This window comes from Choloepus didactylus, chromosome 12, assembly GCF_015220235.1.
Source record: "Choloepus didactylus isolate mChoDid1 chromosome 12, mChoDid1.pri, whole genome shotgun sequence".
Classification (NCBI taxonomy): domain Eukaryota; kingdom Metazoa; phylum Chordata; class Mammalia; order Pilosa; family Megalonychidae; genus Choloepus; species Choloepus didactylus.
In genome coordinates this window covers 56814764-56837930 of record NC_051318.1, presented here as the reverse complement: position 1 = coordinate 56837930, position 23167 = coordinate 56814764, and the positions used below count along the sequence as shown (strand labels likewise).

Genomic DNA, 23167 nt, shown 5'->3' with positions numbered 1-23167 from the left:
ATTATATTTTGATAATTGTCTTACTTGGAAATTAGCTAATCAGAAGAAATAATCAGGTATGTTTCACGTGGATCTTTCAATGTTATTGTTGATGCTTGCTGGGAACTATTAATAGTTAAAAGGTCATATGATATAGACATGAACTTCCATACCTAATATAGGTTTCTATAGAGCATTTGACACAGGTTAGTGCTTGGTATTGCTAATGGGAGGAAGATATTTACATATTTAGAATAGAGTTATTATGTAATTGACAGCAAATTACTATCTACTTTTTCTGCCAAGGGCATATTTTGATTCAATTATTTAATACAGACTTTGGCAAAATACAGCCCACAGGCCAAATACAGCTTGTCTCCTGTTTTATTGGATCATGTCTGATCCATGGAACTGTCTGTTCCATAACAGAAAAAGTTGGCAGATTTTCTGAATTAATAGGAAAAACCCAATAATGCCTATCAATTTAATAGACAGTAATGCAGGGACTCATGCTTATGCAGAGACTCACCAAATATGTTGTTTACAATTCCCAAGTGACTCCTGATCTATAGTTTTTCTGATTCCTATTGATCACATTGCAGATTTCAACTTCAAAGACATTTGTGGACTTCTCTGCAGTGTTAACTATATTCTAGTTAAATTGGAATATACCAAAGTCTGTCCTTAGCAATGCAGAATAGCACATCACCTTTGGATCCATAGCTAAAGCTCTGGCATCCCTGTTTTGGGGCTGGCGTTTGATCTTTTCTTTTTTTTTACTGAGAAGTGGATTTATTTATTGTTGGGTATTTACCATGGGCTAAACACTTTTCATTGACAAGGAGCAAAAAACAATAAGAATAATTTCTTTAAAGTTTGTTTTTCCTTTAGTAGAAAAGATAAGACACAACCGTCTGATAGAAGGTGAAAATTGCTCATGAGAAAGATACAGTACTCAAAAGTCGAATGGAGGAAGAGAGTGTCTGAAGCTATCAGGGAATGTCGTTTGATTTTTGAAAGGAGTAAGGGAAGTGAAGATTTAAAAAAAAATACATTCCAAATCTAGTTCTATGCATCAGGTCTTTATATCATGATACCTAAAGAGCAAATTGTTCCAAAGGAACAAATGCAGAGAATATTTACAGGTTTACTGGAGGTTGGTTTTTACCAGTTCAATGTGTTGATGTTTTGGTACAGTTTGCCTCTATGGTTGGTTTTCTAATATGTTAATAGTTCCTACAGATTCTCTTCATTTTTGTAATGTCAAACTATGTAAATAGGGACTTGTTGAACTTGTGACATGTGCATTTGTATAAGTGTACATATATATATGTATATAAATATATAACTATTAAATATTTAAGCACATAAATAGGGAAAAAGAAATTTTTCCTAATTTGTAAATTTTTAAAATAAAATTATATAATTTAAGCCATTTAAGTCATTTAGTTACCATTTAAAATTACCCTTATGTACAGATAAGAATAATATTTGATGAAAGAACATTTACAGAAATATATATTATTTAATACATTTTTCCTTGTTATTTTTAATTGTAGACTTTTAAATAGCTGGCATATTGTTTTACTTGCCTGTTCTTGAAGAGATCAGTTTTCTAAGTATTACTTTTCTTAATATATGTTTCACATCTTTTGACAGTCACTGAGTAAAAAAAAAATGACATTAATTTTGTGTTTTCAAAAACCATTAATGACATATTTCAAGGACACAATTATCATGTGACAATTTGAAGTAAACAATATAGAACATTGCTAAAAATTTGAGACTTTACCGTTTAATGCCATTTTTCAGCTGAATCAAGGAAAATTAACAGAGGGTATATATATGTATGTATGTATATATATATATAGCTTTTAAAAAGTCTAGACTGTTCAGATAACTACTGCAATCAATCATTCCCTTCATGTGATAGAGGAGGTTCAAACAACCATTGAATTCCATTTATAACTACTTTCTTTTCCAGTTCTATTACAACAAATAGTGAACATTGGAATATTCATATGAAACTTGTTAGTATGTCCTGACTTTTTATTACATATGTCTTTATCAAAAATAATGTGAACATATGGAAGTACCTGTATTTAAGACCAAGTTAAGAGCCTTTGAAATATTTATTAAGAAAAATTGGAATTATTTTTCCTGTAAAATGTATGATTTTAGTGGTTGGAACATTACTGATGTCCTTTCAAAAACAGAAATCACTATCAGAAATCTTATATTTTAAAACAACATAATTTATTAATTTATCTCTACTTTGGCTCACTTTATTTTAGTTCCTAGACTCATAATCAAAATATAAAAAATTAAATATTTGAAACAGGGACAACTTTCAAATTATCTGGAAGTACATCACTGAAATACTCATTAATGTAATCCTTGCAACCCGTGCTAAACCAGCCAGATAAATTTTGCTGGATAGATCTGAAAATTTCTGTCCATTTTTTTCTGTGAAGTTACTTAACCAAAAATTATGTGACTAAGTTAGCTGTAGGTCAGAGGTAATGCGGTTATTTATGTAAAACCATATTCCATTAATTCTTCCATGTGCCAGGATTAACCCAATTGCATGGAAGGAAGCCCAGTTTTGTGTTCTTATTTCCTAATACTTCTGGAGGTATTTGAAAACAATTTCAGGTTCTTTTATTACTCAGTAGGTTGAAAGAGTTTAATGAAGATTTTCTACCTTGGTGTGACTTCCTTTCCTCTATCTCATCTCTCCTCCCCTCCCCTCCCCTCCCTTTCTCTCCCCTCTCCCTTTCCATATACATGTGCACATGTATAATTTACAGCATTCATATATGCATCCATCCATACATACCTACTCAGCACATGCATAAAAACACACAAACTTTATACATATAAACATATATATCAATAATTGGGTAGACACCATATCAACATTGGGAATTTCTCAAGTAACTTCAGCTGGAAAAGTCCTTTGTCTCACTTGATATCACTGGTCTTTTAAAATTATTGTTCTTGAGTAGGCATCTAATCATCAAGGTGAATTTGCTTCACTGGTTAACATCTTAGCATTTCTCTGTGCTCGTTTTTCCTTGGATCATAGAAGCAGCAGGAAATTCTAAATCATCACTATCTTAGTTGTTGCAGACACTGTAATGTGGTGTTCTCAGTACCCATTTCAAACTCTTTGTTCCTTGATGTCTTCTATAAAGTCTAGTTAAAAATAACACTCAAGATCCCACTTCTTGTAAGCCGGAGTGACTATGCAACAGGGTTTTGGCAATGAGATATGGAAGGAAATTCTAGGGGAGGATTTCCCACCTGCTCTTACCCAATAAAAAGGCAAAGCCACGTACAGGAGCCATCATATGTCCGTGAGAATAAGAGTCATCTGGTAAAAATTGCAGAACAGAAAAACAGAAGCATTCTGATTCCTAGAACAGCAGTATTTTTGTTAATTGGTGGGACTACACCTCTTTTTAAGTCATTGTTTGTTGTTTTCTGTTATTGACCACCAAGCCCAACCCTAAGTGGCCTTTACTTTTGCCATCATCTTTCTTCTATGCTGGCACTTGTCCTCATCCCAGGCTGTGTTGGTTGTCACATCTCCACCTTCTACATTCTGAGGAGGTGCCAGCCAGAAGGATGGGTGCTTTTCTAGCCCCACTTCCCACTTGAGGCATACAATGTCAAAAAACAAACAACAACAACAAAAACACTGGAGCAGCAGGGATCATTATGGGGCAAAATTTAACTTATTTTACTGTCTTTTGATGTCTTCTATTTGTCTATTTTTAACTCTCATGGTCAGAGAAAAATTGGCTCTCTCTGTTGCCTCCGCCCTTAGTCATCTGATGCTTCTCTCTGGTACTATGATACATAGTTTTCACTTGTTTCACCTGGAAATATGCTGAAACTATTTCATATTAACACCAGAACCGTAATGTAAAAGTATCTTGTAATAATGGAGGGGAACGTTTGCTATTTAGAGTCACAATCACATTCCAGGAGAGCAGGGATGAGGTTGGATTTTGATAAATTTTGATCATGCAAAGATAGGCTTATAACTAAATTTGGGCAAGAGGCTGGAGAGGATGAGGAACATCAGGGTTATACAGAAGGGATGAATAAAGAAACAGGATGAAGAAGGAAAGGTCAGAGAGGGTTTAGGCTGGAGTGCTAAGTTGGATAAAATAGACCATGGGGGACAAGTTCACTGCTGTTAGGGCAGCCATAGATCTTTTTAGTAACGTGGAATGGATGTTTGCTTAGATGTGAAAACCTTCCCTGTGTTGTCCTCACTTAAATTGCTACATTCCTAAGTGACTTGAGTGGTTTTTGGTGAAAACTACAGGAAAAATCTGACTGTCACCCTTATTCAACATTGTGCCAAATAGGTGTTGGAAAAGCAGAGCGATTTCATGAATTCAGTTAAAACTGCTGCTTAGCGCTGACATTCTAAGTCTTGCTGGAAATCACTGAAATCTTGGGGAATGGGGTTTGAGGTAATGATATGTACCTTAAAAAGCAGTGTGAATCAAGTGATATCTAATTTAGACCAAGATAAACTGCCTAAATACATTAATTCTTAGAAGAGTCAATCATAATAATGAGGTATAAAGTTTTGCTTGAATTTTGTTTGAGATTTGAGAAAATTTGGGGGAGAAAGTTTTATTTTCCCTATAACTTTTTGCTTTTTTTCCATGTACTCAGGTATAATGTAAGATTTTTGAGGGGAGAAACCATGTCTGTTTTGTTTGTCAATACATCCCCAGTATCCAGGGCAGTGCCAATCATATAGTAGATCTCAGTAATACTTTTTGAATGAATAGAATTAATTTAGAAATTAATTCTAAATATATGAAATTGGGGGTCTGTATAATTTGATAAGCAGTTATGATTGCTTTTGTCCCAAGTGTCATTTAAAGAAAATAGATTAAAAGAAATGTTTTATTGAAGCCCTAGAATTCACAGTTCTATCAATGCATTCAGATGCTTTGATAAAACAACACAAAACTTTCTGCAATATCCCACTCATGGGTGAAAAATGTTACTTGCAGATGTCACTTTTCTTTTTCTGAAAAAAACTGCTTTGCCAAACCTCAGTCATGGGAGAGTTTCTGGTTCTCACTCTTTGCACTTAATTTTGAAGCTAAAAAGTGTTATTTTTAAGGAATTTGGAAACAGGTTAAAGAAGTTTTTACCAAGGCAAAGTACCTATAAGTAACTTTATATAAAAGAAACTTGGAAATAATCACCTTTTTAGTCACCTTGATTTTAAGCCAGCCCACTCTGAACTGCTGTCACAAATTCTTTATATTATCACATGTTCTCAGGCTTATTCCCAGAAAAGCATGATACACATACACAGTGCAAACAAAAGCCACTAGTGTCTTACTATGGACTTCTTTGTATGCAAATTTTTTTGAAAAATCCTGATATTTTTCTAGCCTGTGATTCACCACAACCTCCTCCTCTGAATGTAATTTTTTCCATTATACTTTATTATCTGAAGATGACCATTTTTTCCTCAAAAGTAATAGAGGCTATCAGACAAAAACTTCCTCAACTAATCAATTCCATTGTCTTTAAATTGGTTTCAAAATTCAAGAAAAATGGTGCATTTTGTCAATGTCAATGTCAATATCCTAGTTGTGATACTCTACTAAAGTTTTATAAAATGTTACCATTAGGGGAAAATGGGTAAAGCCTATAGTATATTGTAATATGAGGTATCCTTCTTCCACCTAAAGATAATCCTCTCACTTTACTATTGATTTTATCTCCTCTTTAAAATCAGTTACAGAGTCTTCCTCCTTTGAATAATTCCTACCTTAATATGTCTTCAACGTCTCCCTTTTGAATATTATAGTTGACATTTCTTAATTGCCCTCTAAATTTATTGGTTTCGTACAACTTCCCACAGCTTCTTATATCTCAATTTGAGAATCCATTGAGAGGCTGGGTACAATCTTGAAAAAAGTCACTAAGACTTGGTCATGTTGTCTGCCTGAACTTAGTGATTGGTTCAGTTGAAAACATATGTCAGTCACAGGTCCAATCCTATTCCAGAAAATAGAGTTGAGATCCAGGATCTCTGTGGTATGCAGACATGAAGTTTGCCTATCTTTTGCTAATATAGGGGAACCAGCCAGGGGATGAAGGCCATGCTCAGAGATGAGCAGATCTAAGACAGAGCCCGAGAACTGGAGCCTGATTAAAAATTGTCTATACTGTCTCTGGACTTTTTCAAATGCAAGAGAATTAAAACAAAAACAAAAACCTTTACTGTTGCAACATAATGAGTGTTAATTACAGAATTCAGTAATAGAAAATAAAGTGTTGTAAATAGATATAGAACTAGCCAAACCAAAGAAGGGTGTAGGTAGTGAAGAGAATCTCTCTGTTTCATGCTGGAAAGTTAGTCTTACTTATTTGCAGTTATAAAGAAGTTTACTAAACTATGGTCTGTTGTCCTTTGGGATAAAGAATGTATGAGAAAGTTTAGAAGGTTAAAATGTGTTGAAATTGTCTTTTTTTTTTCTTGCGGTTTTATTGAGGTATAGTCACATACCATACAGTCATCCAAAGTGTACAATTAATTATTCACAGTATCACATATAGTTGTGCATTCATCAAAATTTTTGAACATTTTCATTACTCCAAAAAAATAATAAATTTTGAACATTTTCATTACTCCAAAAAGAATAATAAAAAATAAGAATAAAAATAAAAGTAAAAAGAACACCCAAAACAACCCATCTGAAATTGTCTTTTAATGTTCAGTAATGTTTATGATAAAGAGCTAGGTTTCCTTTGAAGATAGGCCTCCTTAAAGAAGAGAAGAAGAAAAATATATTTTGCTAAGGAATGCTTTCTGCCTGGAGTCTGTTTATCAAAAATGACTTGAAATCTCATTATTTGGATACTAGTAAGGTTGGAAAAGCCAAATTCCTGTCCCTAAGCTGAGATGAATGAACAAAAGCAAGGAGAGAAGAGACTTAGTAAGAGATCAAATGAGGGAGCAGGAGGAGCCTGGATTCCCACTCTTCTCCCCATTTTTTTTCTGTTGATCTCACTCTGCCAAAGGGTAAAATTTTTCCTATTTTCACAATATGCCTGGTATGCAGTCTGGTGGCCAGGAGCACACTGTATTTGCCTTTTCTAGTCTTATCATTTTGGGGAAAGCTTTTTTACTTAGGATTAGGTGTATACGAACAAATTTCCAGGCCCAGTTCTGGGTTTAAAAACTCTAATTAGACAATATTTATGGCTTCAACTACTAGCCTTTAAGATGGACTGGAAACAGATAAGAAGCTTTCTTAGTTTCCAAAATAAGCAGTATTGCCCACAAAACCAACTAAACCTGGCTAAAAAATGGCCTATATTTGTTCAACTCTTTGATCTATCCCAGGACCCCAAATTTACATTGTCAGAAGGCTACCTGCTAAAGTAGTCAGGTCCTAGGAAAGGAAGAAATCCATTGTTCATCTCTAGTGTTGCAATGGAGTGGACAACTTATCAGGTAGCTATGGGTACCTGGACCCTACCTCAGGGAGAAGACTGCATCTGATACAGGCATTCTGGGTTTGCCCTAGATACAGTAACTGGAAAGGAGTTGAATCCATTTGGGAAGGGAGAGGGTTGTTGTCTCTCCAGCATTGATCACCTCCTTTTCCCTCACTTCTTCAACAGTCTCCAACTGTGGAAACCATAAGGTGAAGGAAGCCTACTCCATCACTTTCTCTAGTGATTAGTGCTTACTAGAAAAGCAGACACTCTTATCAAACCATTCCTAAAGCTTACTCTACTTCTGGATCACTTCACTTTCAAGAACCAATACATTTCCTTTGTTGTTTAAGCAATTCAGGTTGAGTTTCATATTTGTCACATGCAAGATAAACTATAAAATGCTCAAATCTCTTTCTGAAAGAAGAAAGCCTCCCTCAGCTTTTATCTCCTTCTAGCTACTTTTTTTTCCTCTTCACCTCCACAGTTCTTGAAAGTGTAGTATTTGCTTGATATCTCCAATTCCTCTTCTCTCATTTACTGACCAACCCACTGCATTCTGCTTTCTATCCTCACTACTGTACAGAAACAGCTATTGACAAGGGCATAAATGTCTCACTAATAGTCAAACAGTGGACATATTTTTTCTTATCAATCTCCTTCCATTGGAGTCAGTTGACACAAACTTTCTTTTCTTCCTTGGCCTTCTTAAAGCCCTGCTCTCATTACTTTCATATAACTCTCAAACAGCTTCTGCTCAACCTGTTTGTTTTTTCTTCTTCTGCCTATTTATTAAATTATGTTATCCAGAGTTCAACTGATGCTATTTCCCGGCCCCTTGACTTTTTAATGCAATTTTTTTGAGATATATTCACATATCAGATAATCATCCAAAGGGTACAATCAGTGGTTCATAGTATCATCATATAGTTGTGCATTCATCACCACAAACAATGTTTGAACATTTTCATTACTCCAAAAATAAATAAATAAAAATAAAACAGAACACCCCAAATATCCCATTCCCCTTATCCCCCCCTATAATTTGTTTATTTATACTTCTTTGTTTTCTTACTCATCTGTCCATACACTGGATAAAGGGAGTGTCATTCGCAAGGTTTTCACAATTACACAGTCATACCTTAAGACCTATACAGTTACAACCATCTTCAAGAATCAAGGCTACTAGATTACAGTTCAATGGTTTCAGGTATTTCCCTCTAGCTATTCCAATACACTAAAAACTATAAAGAGATATCTATATAATGCATAAGAATAACCTCCAGAATGATCTCTCAACTGTATTTGAAATCTCTCAGCCACAGAAACTCTATTTTGTTTCATTTCTTTTCCTCCTTTTGGTCCAAGAAGGCTTTCTCAATCCCACAATGTCAGGGCCAGGCTCATCCCCGGGAGTCATGTCCCACGTTGCCAGAGATATTTACACTCCTGGGAGTCACGTCCCACGTAGGGGGGAGCCCTGCTCCTTGACTTTTTTTTTTTAATTCAGTTTTATTGATATATGTTCACATATCATACAATCATCCGTGGTGTGCAATCAATTGTTCACAGTATCATCATATAGTTGTGCATTTATCACCCCAATCTATTCTTTGAACATTTTGCTTATACCAGAAAAAGTAAAAATAAGAATAGAAAATAAAAGTAAAAAAGAACACCCAAATCATCTCCCCCCACCCCCCATTTTTCATTTAATTTTGTCCCCATTTTTCTACTTATCCATCCATACACCGGATAAAAGGAGTGTGATCCACAAGGCTTTCACAATCATGCTGTCACCCCTTGTAAGCTCCATTGTTATACAGTTGTCTTCAAGAGTCAAGGCTACTGGGTTGCAGTTTGATAGTTTCAGGTATTTACTTCTAGCTATTCCAATACCTTAAAACCTAAAAAGGGTTGTCGATATAGTGTGTAAGAGTGCCCACCAAAGTGACCTCTTGACTCCATTTGGAATCTCTCAGCCACTGAAACTTTATTTTGTTTCATTTCACATCCCCCTTTTGGTCAAGAAGATGTTCTCTATCCCATGATGTTGGGTCCAGATTCATCCTCGAGAGTCATATCCCACATTGCCAGTGAGATTTACACCCCTGGGAGTCAGGTCCCACATAGAGAGGAGTTGTCCCTTGACTCTTAAGCCAACAAAACCTTACCACTTATCATTATATAAATTATAAACACGTGCCTGTTTGTGGCAATTCTCAGTACTCTTTCTTTTTCCAATATGGTTATTCTCTAACCTGAAATCTTTAATTTGTGTACTGAACCTTTATTTTAATCTCTGGATACTCTGAACTTGGTATTCTTACGTGTGTTTCCCTTATCAGAATCTCTGCATAGTCCTATGCTTCCTTTCTCAGTTTTCCCGTGTCCTATTTTCAGCCTATGGAATATAATACTCTTTTCCTTCCTTCCTCCACACCAAGACAAAGGAAAGAGGGAAAATTTGAACTTGCATTCATTTTCTTTCTCATCACCTCTTCTCTAATAAGTAAAGTTGGCTATGTTGCAGCAACCATTAAGTCCTAGGGAGGCTAGTGACTTCATAACCATAGGTGACTTTTTTTTTTTTTTTTTAATTAAGCCAAAATTTTAATTTTATTGAATAAAGAAAGTTCCTTCAGGGCTTACATAGATCATAAGAATAGTTTAGATTGTAACAGCTGAGAGATCAATAGCTGTTTGGAAGGAAGAAAGGCAGTTCATATTTTCAGTGTAGAAAAAAATCTAATTGCTACAGATGTCTTGTAAAATTTGAAAACAAGATCTAGCCAAGTTTAATGTTCAGTGGCTTTTCCTTTTCTTTAAAAGGGATGAAAAGTAAGATTCAATGTGTGTGCTACTGGTTACAACTAAGATAACAGCTTGAAAAAAATCATAAGACAGAAGCATACATGTAATATAAAAAGACAAGATTTTAAAATCATATTGAAGGAGTATTAGCTATAATAAATGGAAAAGATACATTAAAACCAGCAGTGTGTTACACTAGTTCAAAACAGAACTCATGAGGCAGACCAAAACTGATGCTAGTTAAGGAAAATGGTCTGTTTTTAAGCAGTGCTTCCAGACATACGCCACCACCAGACATACGCCACCACAAGGCAATGCCCACAGTGACTGTGTGGTCCCTGTGTGTTAATCAATGAAGTGTCAAAGGTGGAGTGATAGGTTAACAGCTTAAACTTTCTCCAAAGTTCTGTAGTACTCCATCAGCACAGTCCGAGCCTTGGGAGCCATGAAACCCTCAGGAAGTTTCTGGCCTTCTCAGGCAATTTTGCGCATTTGTGTTCCTGAAATAAATTCAAAGTCTTCATGGTGTCCAGAGTTATAGTAGTCCATATGCTTCTTCTTCTTCTTGTAAGCTGCAACTCTAAAGGGAACTATTTCCAAGGTGATTTGGCCAGGGGCCATTGTCAGCACTTTGATGCCATGAGCTGGGTCTTAGAGATCCTTCCCTTTTTCTGGATAAAGCATGCCGGCAGGGTCTTGTCCAACAATGTAAAAATTGGCCCCTGCAATGTAGGTGACTTTTTATGAAAACTCAGTCCTCATATTTGACCAGTGATAACTGGTTTGATATAAGACAACAAAGACCAAAAATAAGGTAAAAAAGTGTAGGTAAGAACTGGTGGAGTCTCGTGGGTCAGGCAGATCCTAATTGGATCACTGGCATAGGGTTCTGCCCCTCAAGGACCCATAAACTCAAGGTGGTGCTGGGGGAAAATGGAAAAAGTCTGTCCATATAAAGGACGTACGTAGATGTGTGGTGACAGATAAGCTAATCCCTCTGCTGCGTTACCTTTAGAGATTTGCCCTCTGACAGAATTGCCTAAAAAGTTTTGTTATTCTTCAGATCCTGTAGGTAGTTGGTTGACAGCAAAGAATGTGGGGACTGGATCTTGGGTTAGAAACTTGAAGTAGGTAATAAGTATTTGAAATCATTGCTCATGGGGAAGGAGCTGCCAAAGACAAGAAAATTACTTTCAAGTAGCACTACATGTTCAAGGAAACTAGAAAAAGTAATTAAAGTCATACCACCTCATCAGGGAAGGAACTGTGGTCCAGAATGATGTGATTTATTTCCTAGGCTTCTCTTCTTAAGCTCGTCTCTTAAATTATGGTGTTCTCCAGATGTCTATCTGTGACCCACTCTTCTCATGCTAAGAAGTCTTCCAGAGTGATCTCATTTCCTCTCATGATTTCAATTCCTGATGACTCTCAAATCTCTATCTTTATCCTTGACATTTTCCCACAGATTCATACTTTTATCCTTCTGTCTGCTCTATGTCTCCCATAACACTGTCTCATAGAAGTCTCATACTCAACTTTTATAAAATGGAACTAATTATCTTCACTACTCTGCCCCCACCCAATTCCTTTAAATTTTTTCTCTATTTTTTGTTGTTTTAGGAAGTACCACCTACCACCTCATTCATCAGGCTAAAAACTATCATCTGTGACTCTTCTCTTTATCCTAATATCCAATACACTCCTGTGGTTTTAACTCCTGATGCTTTTTCTATCCTTGTCCTTGCTCACCATCATGATGCCCTTATTTTAATTTGGGTCACTTTCCTCTTTTACCCTAAGCCATTGCTCCCAATTGGTCTGTGTCAGTCAGAGTTTGCATTGTAAGTGATATGTAATTACTTAGAATGCAAATAATATGCATTGCTAGCATTGCATTGGCTAGCTTGAGCAGCAAAGAATTTATTATACAGGTTTGGAAATACTTATGAAATCAACAGGATAGCTGGGAACGACTCTAAAAACATGTGGAAACCAATGGAGTCTAGGCAGCTGAGACCACAGCCAAGGTGATGTGTTGATGCAGTCTGTATAGGATGCCACCATGGGCACTGAAACTACTGGAAAAACTGCCATTCCCATCTGGAATCTGCTGACATTACATCTGCTAAACAGTCCTGTTGCTGAGTGCCATAGATAAATGTCCTTTTACATCATTTGCTCCAGATTTAAATTCTTGAGTATGGGTATTAAACTGGCCAAGCAAAAATGGAGTGTCCATACTCTAGGTACTAGATAATGAAGGGCAAAAATCGATCCCCCTTCAGTTCCTATGGTGGGATTCCTCCCTTTTCCAAGCTTCACATATAGGAAACTTCTCTAAATTTGGAAATATTGAAAAATCCAGCAGCAAAAACATTGTTTTTATGTTTTAAAAAAGAAATATCTAATAGTTGGCTGCCTCTTCCAGTCTTTTCCTCTCTAATTAATCTTCTGCATGGACACCAGGAGGAAGAAAGCAGGCAGGGGAAATAGGAAGCTCCTGCAGAACTCCAGGCAAGAAATTCTGGCCTCCTGAAATAAAGTTGTGACAGAAGGTTGGAGAGAACTTTGCAGATATGAAGGATTTATTGGAGCTAGAATCAGCATGACTTTGTGATTGTGAGACAAGAGAGAAATTAAGGTTGATATTGAGATTTCTTTCTCTAGCAATCAGAAAGGAGTGAGAGATTCTTTTAATTTTCAAGGTATTTATTTCTGGGCTTGCAGAACATCAGTGAAAATGTTATATAAGTATATGGCTATGTGAGTCTGGGTTCAGAGGGCAGAGAGCTCCACAGAAGATACATTTTTGTAAGCTTTTGATTCATAATTGTTATGCTCATATGAGCTGTTGAGATCATCCAGGTGTGGTATACAAAGCAAGAATACCCAATTCCACTGAAGCTCAGCCAAATAGTTTCAGCCACCCAGTATGCCTCAACTGTTATCCAAAGACACTTGGGCTATTTCACCTCAATTCTTTAAGATTTAGCACTTGGCTCATAGCTTCTCTGTGTTAACATCAATCCTGCCAAATTCATGGTGATTTCCATATGCCTCTACTGAGTGTATTTCCACTAGCTTGTTCTCTCAAATCCTTGACCTCTTCTCCAAAGATTTTGTCTTAAACCCATACCAGTCACCCATTTTTCACTCTCAGACCCTGGACTGGTGTTTATCGATCATGACCCCTTAGTGGATCATGGAATCAATGAAGTTGTCAAAATAGGATTTCTTTTAAATGAAACATAATGGAAAATATCAGCATACTTAGCATAAGCTTAGTGTATAAACCGTTATACATCGATCATATCTAATTGTATAGAGGATTTATACTTGTTCACATATTGTAAAAGAAGAGAAGACAGATTATAAATGGATGGCAGATTTGGGTGGGATTATTTTGATTTCCTCAGTGAATTAAGAAGCACAGTCTTCAGGGATGGGACAAGTGCAGAAATAATGTCTTTGGGTAGTGTTACAGTTTGCTAATGCTGCCTTTTCACAAAACACCAGAAATGGATCGACTTTTATAAAAGGGTTTATTTGGTTACAAAGTTACATTCTGGGCCATAAAGTGTCCAAGGTAAGGGGGTACCTTCACTGAAGGATGGCCATCGGTGTCTGGAAAACCTCTATTATCTCGGAAGGCTCGTGGCTGGTGTCTGCTTGCTCCCAGGTTACGTTTCAAAATGCTGTTCTCCAAAATGTTGCTTTGGGGGGGTTTTGTCCTCTCTTAGCTGCAGCTCTTCTTCAAAATGTCACTCTTAGTTGCTCTCAGCTTTCTGTGTGTTCTTCCAAGTGTCCCTCATGGCTGTAGCAAGCTCACTCCTTCTGTCTGGGCTTATATAGTGCTCTAGTTAACTAATCAAAGCCCAGGCTGAATGGGCGGGGCCACACCTCCATGGAAATTATCCAGTCAGAGTTATCACCTACAGTTGGGTGGATCACATCTCCATGGAAACACTCAAAGAATTACAATCTATTCAACACTAATATGTCTGCCCACACAAGATTGCATCAAAGATAATGGTGTTTTGGGGGACAGAATACATTCAAACTGGCACAGGCAGGCAAGCGGGAATGAAATCAAGTACTCAAAATATTAGTTCTGCTGTTTTCTCTTTTTCCTGCAGGGTCAATTTTCCTTGTCTACAAAGTTATTCTCACCCATTAACAAATATTCCATAATTTCTTCTGTCATTAAAAAATGTTTCAAGTGACCCCACACCCCAGTCCACCTGTTTCACTTCTATTTACAGAAAATTTTCACTGAATAATTTTCTATACCCATGGTTTTCTTTTCCTCTTCCCTTGGCACATTATTGTGACCATTGGAGTCAGCTTTTCATCGCCACTTCACTGAAATTGCTCTTATTAAGATTACAGAGATCTCTGTTTTACATATCCAATGGCTGTGTCTCAGTCTTGATCTTCCTTGATTCATCAACATCCGGCATCATTGATCAACATCTCCTCTTTGCAACCCCTCCCTCACTTGACTCTGGTTCTTAAGCACTCTCTCTCTGTTATCCTCACACTTCACTGACCACTCCTCTGCAGCATTTTACAGGGTTCACCACTTCCTGTGGCTCAAAGCAGTAGCTTCTCTTTGCTTTGGTGATACCAGCTCTTCTGGTTTCCTTGCTGCCTCTCTTTTACAAGCCTCATTATTATTTCCAAAATCCCCAAACATCATGGTTCCTTCTGGGAACCCTCACTGGATCTCTTTCTCATTATTTCATTTGTTGATTCAACAAATATTGAGTCATGCTCTATTCATAAAAATTGGGATATATGAGTGAACCAAATCAGCCAAGTTTATTTAAATAAAGTAAAATCTGATAGGAGACAACAGAAAATAAACATATAAGCAAAAAATATGGGGTAAGTGGGAGGAAGTAAAAGGATGAGAAGGTAAAATCATTCTGTGGGTAGGCAATTTTATATAGGGGTCAGGGAAGTCCCAGAAGTAAGGAAATATACAGGTTATATTTTGGAGATGGTCATTTCAGGAAAATGAAACAGCAAAATAAAAAGAGCCTCAAGTAGGAGCATGCCTGGTGTATACAAAAAAGGTAAGGAGGCCAGTGTTGCTGGATTAGAAAGAGGGAGAGGGAAACAGAGATAGGAGGTGAATAAGATATTAGAGTATGAGACAATGAAAACCTTCTGAACCTCAGTGGAAACTTCCGATTTTACTCTGAGTGAGATGTAAAGCCACCAGAAAGCTTTGATCTGCAAGGTCCTATGTCTTAGAGATTTAACTCTGTTTGCTAGGTACAATATGAATAGCTTTTGTGAGAGAGGAGGAGGGAGGGAAAAATGAAAGGAGAAAAAACAATCAAGAGGTAATTGAAATTGTCCATGTGAGAAGTGATGATAGCCTGTACTAGGATGGTGGTGGGAAAGAACTGGTCAAATTCTGGATATATTTTAATGGTGGACATGATTTCTTGATGTCAAGTCTTAGAATAAAAAAGAATTCAAGGATGACTCCCTAAATTCTTTGGCTGAGCAAACCAGTAGAATGGAGCTTCCATTGACTGAAAAGAGTATGACTGGGAAATAAGCAGATTAGGGGAAGGTGTTGGGAAAATCGAGTTTGATTTTGCTCATTTTAAGTTTGATATTCCTGTTACATGTCCAAGTTACATATCAAGGAAGCAGGTGGGTACATGAGTCTAGAGTTTAAGGGAGAGATAAGTGCTGAAAATGTATATTTGGATATTGTGAGATGATTTTTGAAGTCATGGAACTAGATAAGAGTAACCAAGTATGAGAGGGTTAGATACTAAATGAAAGTGTCATAATCCTACCTTTTCTTTCCAGCAGGACTGGTCCCTCATAGCCTAACCCTCCTCACTTACACCTATTGAGGTCGTGAGCCTGAGCAATGTCACTGTGCTATGGCCACTAACTATTGTGAGGTCAGTGTGGAGTCCTCAAATGCGTCTGTCACTAAGCTGGTCTTGGAGCTGACAGTCGTGGAATGATGGCAAATTTCTGTTTCAGGAGAAAATGAAATAGACTCAGCTGTAAATAATAAAAGGCTGCTTTTAAAATATAGAGCCAGACATTTGTCATGGAGCACTGCCAGATCCTTTTATAGACTGCTGTGCTAAGAAGGAAGTGGGAGGATGAAAACAACAATGCAACTCCATGTTTGAGGCTCCCTGGGGTGTTGACCCATTTTGGGTAAGGCTCACAAGATTATCAGGCTAGGCTGGACCCAAAGGGATGAGCTTACCCAGATCCTGATAGACCTTTTTATTATGCCAGAAGAGAATCACTTGAGGAATGTACAGCAATTGAAACATGGGCTTATGTCCTTTTGGTAAATTTAAGTCTTTTACTTTGACTGCTGTTCCTGTGTTGCCTTTGGCTGGCATCCCTTCTGAGGTGATGTGCCTTCTGGGTTCTGGAAGATGGTGCAGGGGGCCAGTTTCTATGTCAGCTGTGACTGGGAGTATGCCTCTTGGCATGAATGTCTTGGAAATGTCAGTTGAAAGAATCACACTTATTACCTTGGAGCTTGGAGTCAAATCTCTGTGCATCATATTCTCAGAGGTCCTGTAAGAGCACACATGTATTTGAGGAAAATGTTTTGTTTTTATATATTTAAGGAAGTGCAAAAACAGAACAAATGATAAAAAGTGGAGACCTTTGAATGAAGATACAATCACGTAAAGAAAACTATCACCTGAAAGATATAATAATGCCCTGCTGCATCAACTAAACACATTTGGAGAGTGTTCTTCTGTTTATTAGACGATCCAAAGAGCAGGATGCTAAAATATTTTGTGGTGGAGATTTGTACTTCTCCAGAGATGCAGACATAACATGACTTATGTGAAAGAAGAGATTTGGGGGCCAGTTACCTCAACTTTATTATATAGCACCAAGGTTCTAAAGAAAGCCAATGATACCAGTTTAGATAGGCTGCTTCACAAGAGACATGGAAAAAGCTCCCAAAGCAGTGGATAGACATCAGGTGAAAAATGCTCCACTAACAGTTTTGGTGTCAGATATTAAGTTGCCCTTTAATAGGTAAAATGCTAGGATTAGACAGAGAAAAAGGTTGCGTGACATTTTAATATTGTTCATAAATAAGGACAGTTTGCATGAAGATGGGTGTTATGGGGTCTGCATTCTGAAACACTGGTGTGAAAACTGTCAAGGTTGTCAAGTTTTAGGATAATGGTAATGAATGCTCCTAATGGAAGTGATATAGATGAACTATTTTTTTTCTGTCATAGATCTTTTCAGCATAAAGAATTAGAGCATAAGGAAGAGAACAGTTGACATTATTCAGCATTCTTCACCTTATTCTAATTAATAATTTGAATTAGTACTTTTAGAAAGCAATCAAGAATTTCTTCACAATGAATTTCTATTAATTCTTAAAGCCCCTAGCTCATATGGAGAGATTCCTGAATTAGATGATGCATTTGTCATGGTTCTCCAGGGAAACAGAACTGATTTTATATATATATATATAAAATATTTATATATGTATATAGTGATAATATAATTATTGTAATATTATGAGGTTTATTATAGTAATTGGCTCATGTGACTGTGGGGATGGGCAAGTTTGAATTCCATAGGGCAGGCCACAAGCTGGGAACGCCAATGAAGGTTTTTGATGAATTCCACAGGCATAGCTGGCTGGCTGAAGTAGAGACAGAAATTCATCCTTCTGATGCTGAAATCATTACTTCTCTTTTTAAGGCCTTTAACTATTGGATGAGTCATCTCTTATTGTTGAAGGAGATCTCCTTAGTTGATTGTATATGTAACAAGTTGTTCTAGTTTGCTAATGCTGCCAGAATGCAAGACACCAGAAATGGATTGGCTTTTTTAAAAGGGGGTTTATTTGGTTACACAGTTACAGTCTTAAGGCCATAAAGTGTCCAAGGTAACACATCAGCAATCGGGTACCTTCACTGGAGGATGGCCAGTGGTGTCCGGAAAACCTCTGTTAGCTGGGAAGGCACGTGGCTGGTGTCTGCTCCAAAGTTCTGGTTTCAAAATGGCTTTCTCCCAGGATGTTCCTCTCTGGGCTGCAGTTCCTCAAAAATGCCACTCTGAGTTGCACTTGGGGTATTTGTCATCTCTTAGCTTCTCTGGAGCAAGAGTCTGCTTTCAACAGCCGTCTTCAAACTGTCTCTCATCTGTAGCTCCTGTGCTTTCTTCAAAGTGTCCCTCTTGGCTGTAGCTCCTCTTCAAAAGTTCACTCTCAGCTGCACTGAGTTCCTTCTGTTTGTCAGCTCATTTATATGACTCCACTGATCAAGGCCCACCAGGAATAGGTGTGGCCATGCCTCCATGGAAATTATCTAATCAGAGTTATCACCTACAGTTGGGTGGGAAACATCTCCACAGAAACACTCAAAGAATTACAATCTAATCAACACACTGATACCTCTGCCCACACAAGATTACATCAAAAATAACGGCATTTGGGGGGGACAGTAATACATTCAGACTGGCACACAAGCCATAGATGCAATCAATTTACTGATTTAAATTCACAAATAGCCTCACAGTAACAATCAGACCAGTGCTTGCTTGACCAAACAACTACAGGGCACCATAACCTAGACAAGTTGATGCATGAATTTAACCATCCCAGATGGACTTCCATGGTTTTGATATTCATATTCCAACAATATCAATCAACTGTGGTTTCTATTAAAAAACTTATCTAATTGCATGGGATCCCACTTATCTAAATTATACCAAGAAATTCAGTATCACCTCTTGAGCAAAACTCCCTCCACCTACCTCTGAATTGTACTAAACATCTATTTTGCCTCCAGACAGAGAGCGAGCTAGTAAATCTGCACTTGATTCTGTTGTTATGCTACACAACCTTATGGAAACTTGCCCATGACCTCAGTGATACCCTTACTGTCTTAGAGCCCTCCCCAGAACTTACAGCCCTGCCAGTGCCCTCCATTTAGTGACATAACTCTTAAAATTCTCATTCACATGCTTATCCTTTTTTCCCAAAGAAGATTGTTATATTAGTTAGGGAATTTAGTTTCAAGTCCAGATACAAATGGAGGAAATGAATGAATTGAAAGTATGTCATGAGTCTCATAGAATCACTGGGAAGGCAGGACAAAAAGGTTTAGATTGGATGCAATGAGAACCACAATCAAAAACGCATCATATACTTAGTGTGGTGAAACTATGATTTCTGCCATGACTGAGATCTAGACCTGGTATGCTCCAGCTTCACTGCTGCTGGTGATTCCTGGATTTGGCTGCCGGCACTACAGGTTCTGCTGTCCCTGAAAATAGATGCTGATGCCACCACCACCAGCATCAGAGCACATTTTCTTCCGTTCTTCCTTTTGTTGCTAATTCTTGATTCATTTCACAGGATGGGTTCCTCTTATTGGCTGAGCCTGGGAAATATGCCCATACCCTAGCTGCAATGGTGACTATCTGGAATATGCTTCCCATAATGATTTATAAGATGTTGAATTCCCTGAAGGAACAGAAAAAGGTTCAGATGCTGGGCAGCCAGAAAACATGATAAATGTCTATAATAGTACACACCCTTTGGCTGCCTAAAATCAACACACACTTCCTTCTACACTTATACTTCTAAAAGAGAAAATTGCTTCCCTATAACATAATAAAAATATTCCACGTAAAACTGAGAATGCACTCAGTGCCTTCCAAATGGGAGACAACTGAAATCCTTATTGGATATTTCGTCTAGCTCAGGCCACACTCTCTGGATAATATCCATTCCTCTCCTCATTCTGTAACCAGAAATTCTTTCAACTACAGACTCATTTGTGAGGTTAATCATTTTATGTAATATAGTGGGGAAAAGGGAGCAAAACAAGTAGAAAAATTAAAGTGTATTAGTATATATTTGGCACAGAAAGGAAGATTTTTTTTTATAATTCCCAGAAGAGGATTCACCGAGGTGCTCCTTTACTCCTTTTCTTTCTGTGTTTTTATTTTTTTGACTCATCCAACTATTGCTCACACATGCAGGAAAATAATCACTCTCTTATTGGTAAGACTTTCTTAAATTATCACAACATCTTCAGCTTTCTCCCCCTCTCCCTTTGTGTTCCAGTGACCCTCATGTCTCAATTCCTCAGAAACACCATTCTCTTTCCAGGCTCAGCGCCTTGCAATGATATTGTCTCTGCTTGGGATGTCCTTGCCAACACCTTCCAATCCTTCCATTCTTCAGGTCTCAGCCATATTTTAAATATTTAGGCTACCATGACACATTTACCCTCTGCATTAGTTTCCTAGAGCTGCCATAATGAAGTGCGAATTTAGACACGCTCTCAATCTTAACCGCATTCCTGTGGGTGTGAACCTGTTGTAATAGGACTTCTTGAAAATATTACTTAGTTTAATTTAGCTATTTAATTAAGGTATGGTCCAGTTGAATGAGTGTGTCCTTAATCTGGATATTGGAGACCTTATAAAGAGAACCTAGAAGTCACAGAAATGAGAAAGGAGAGGACATCATGTGACAGGGGGCAGACAGGAACCCTAAGAATTGCCAGCAGCCAGCACCAGAATGCTAGACTCTGGAAAAAAGCAAGGTTAACCAATATCTTGGTTTTGGACTTCTAGCCTCAAATCATGATGTGATAAATTTTTGTTGTTTAAAGCAACCCATTGGGAGGTATTTGTCATAGCAGCCTGGCAAACCAAGACAGGGTGACTTAAAACAAAAGAAATTTATTACCTCACAGTCGTGGAATCCAGAAATCTGAAATCAAGGTGCAGCAGGGCCGTGCTCTCTCTGAGGGCTCTAGAAGAAGAATCTTTTCTCATCTCTTCCAGCTTCTGTGGCTCCAGAAGTTCCATAGCTCATGGCAGCCAACTCACTCTCTCTCTTCCTCTGTCTTCATGGGGTCCTCTGTGTACATGTCTTTTATGCTTTTCTTATAAAGATACCAGTCATATTAGATTACGTTCCAACCCTAATGCAGTATGATTTCATCTTAATGTGATTACATCTTCAAAGACCTTATTTCCAAATATCTTCACATTCAAGGGTACTGGAAGTTAGGTTTTGAACATATCTTTTTGGGGGTCACAATTCGATAAACACCACCTTTCAAACCCAAGCAAGCAAGGCCCCCACCTCTGCTGCTCTTTGTAGCACTAATTGCCATGAACATTATCTCTACTATTTGGTAATTGCTTGTTTTGACCCCATAAATCTAATCTCCATGAGGAAATGGACAGTGTTGTCCACAGGCACTGCTGTCTCCTCATTGTCTAGGGTACTAGCTAGCCAGCCCATGGTAGGTGCCTGTGGTGGTTTGAAGCTGTGTGTTTCCCAGAAAAGCATGTTCTTAAATCTAATCCATTCCCATGGATGTGGACCCATGAAATAGAACCTTTTGATGATGCTACTTCAGTTAAGGTGTGATCTACCTCATTCAGGATGGGTCTTACTGCTATTACTGGAGTCCCTTATAAGACAATGAAATTCAGACAAAGGAAAAGAAAGCCAAAGAGGCAAGAAGCTGAAAGCAGTGAAACCCGGAAGAGAAGGGAAAGACCAGCAAATGCTGCCACGTGCCTTGCCACATGGCAGAGGAGCCAAAGATTGCTGGCAGGCAATCTTTGGGAAGAAAGCATCGCCTTGATGATGCCTTGATTTGGACATTTTCATGACCTCAAACTATAAGACAACCCATTGCTTAAGCCAACCCATTTCATGGTATCTGCCTTAAGCAGCCTAGAAAACTATAGTAGTGCCCAAAATGTAATTGCTGAATAAATGAGTAAGTGGAAAGGTCCTAGATTAGTAGTTATTAGACCAGGCATTACATGTAGCTGTTTTAAAGTGTCAATTTTCTCTTCTATTACATAAGTTCTCTTCAATTATTTAATCCTCTGATTTTATAGGTAATTGAAGTTTGGCTATGAAAGGTATTAATAGAATTTTGTATACATTAAGGTTTGAATCTCATATATGCACGGAGAGGTGGGACAGTCACTTAACAACTGATCAAATGTCATTTGTTTCCCAGCATTAAACTTTGGCAAGAACAGTTCTTTGCTAATTTGAGTGACCAAGAATTTATGCAATTTCCTCTGAAAAAAATTATCCTTTCGAGAGCATGAAGGAATATTTTATTCCCTTCACCTAAACTTAATCGTTCTAACAGGCTCCATTTCTTCTTGCACCAGATTTTCTTTTTTTCCATATAGAACCAACTATATCTGCCTTGTATAAATCTCTTGCATTTCAAATGTTGCCTTCTAAATGCATGCTGTGCGAGTATGTGTATATTGAAAAACCAGAAATAACTCAGTGACATATTCTTCTTGCTTATTTCATACATACTTCCAACTAGTGACTCATTGGTTTAAAGAGGACAAATGTGAGCTAAGAGCAAAACAGAGGACTTGATGTACTCGCCTGAGAGGAAGATGAATCACTGTGACTGCTGGCAAAGCATCCTGGGTCAGGGTTGCATGTCTCATGGGTTTGAATGACCCCCACTGTTCCCCGTCCTGGCCCCACTCACAAACTCACATGCAACCTCACACAAACACACATCCAAAATGCCACTGACATCTTTCTTTAGAAGCCCCACAAAACTATTTTAGGCTGGAAGGTACGCATATAACAAAGTGACTGTTTCGGAGGCTATAACCTGAGATATGAACACATCAGAGGGACCCAGAATGTTAGCAGTGACATTTTTATTCTCAATTTTCAAAAATTTTAATTTTTCTCTCTTCTTCTATCATCTGTTTTCTTGCTGTTGCAAATGTCATTTCCTGTAGAGTTTAAGGATATGAAATGGAATTGTTTTAAAGTGAATTTTGGTGTAGTTTTATGGTTTTCTTGAGAGTAGGCTTCCTT

At 37.6% G+C, this 23167-nt stretch overlaps 1 pseudogene; it reads right to left on the bottom strand.

The window, feature by feature from the left end:
- LOC119506853 overlaps window positions 1-21147 on the bottom strand; it is a 30990-nt pseudogene extending 9843 nt beyond the window's left edge.
- Window positions 21148-23167: the final 2020 nt, after the last annotated feature.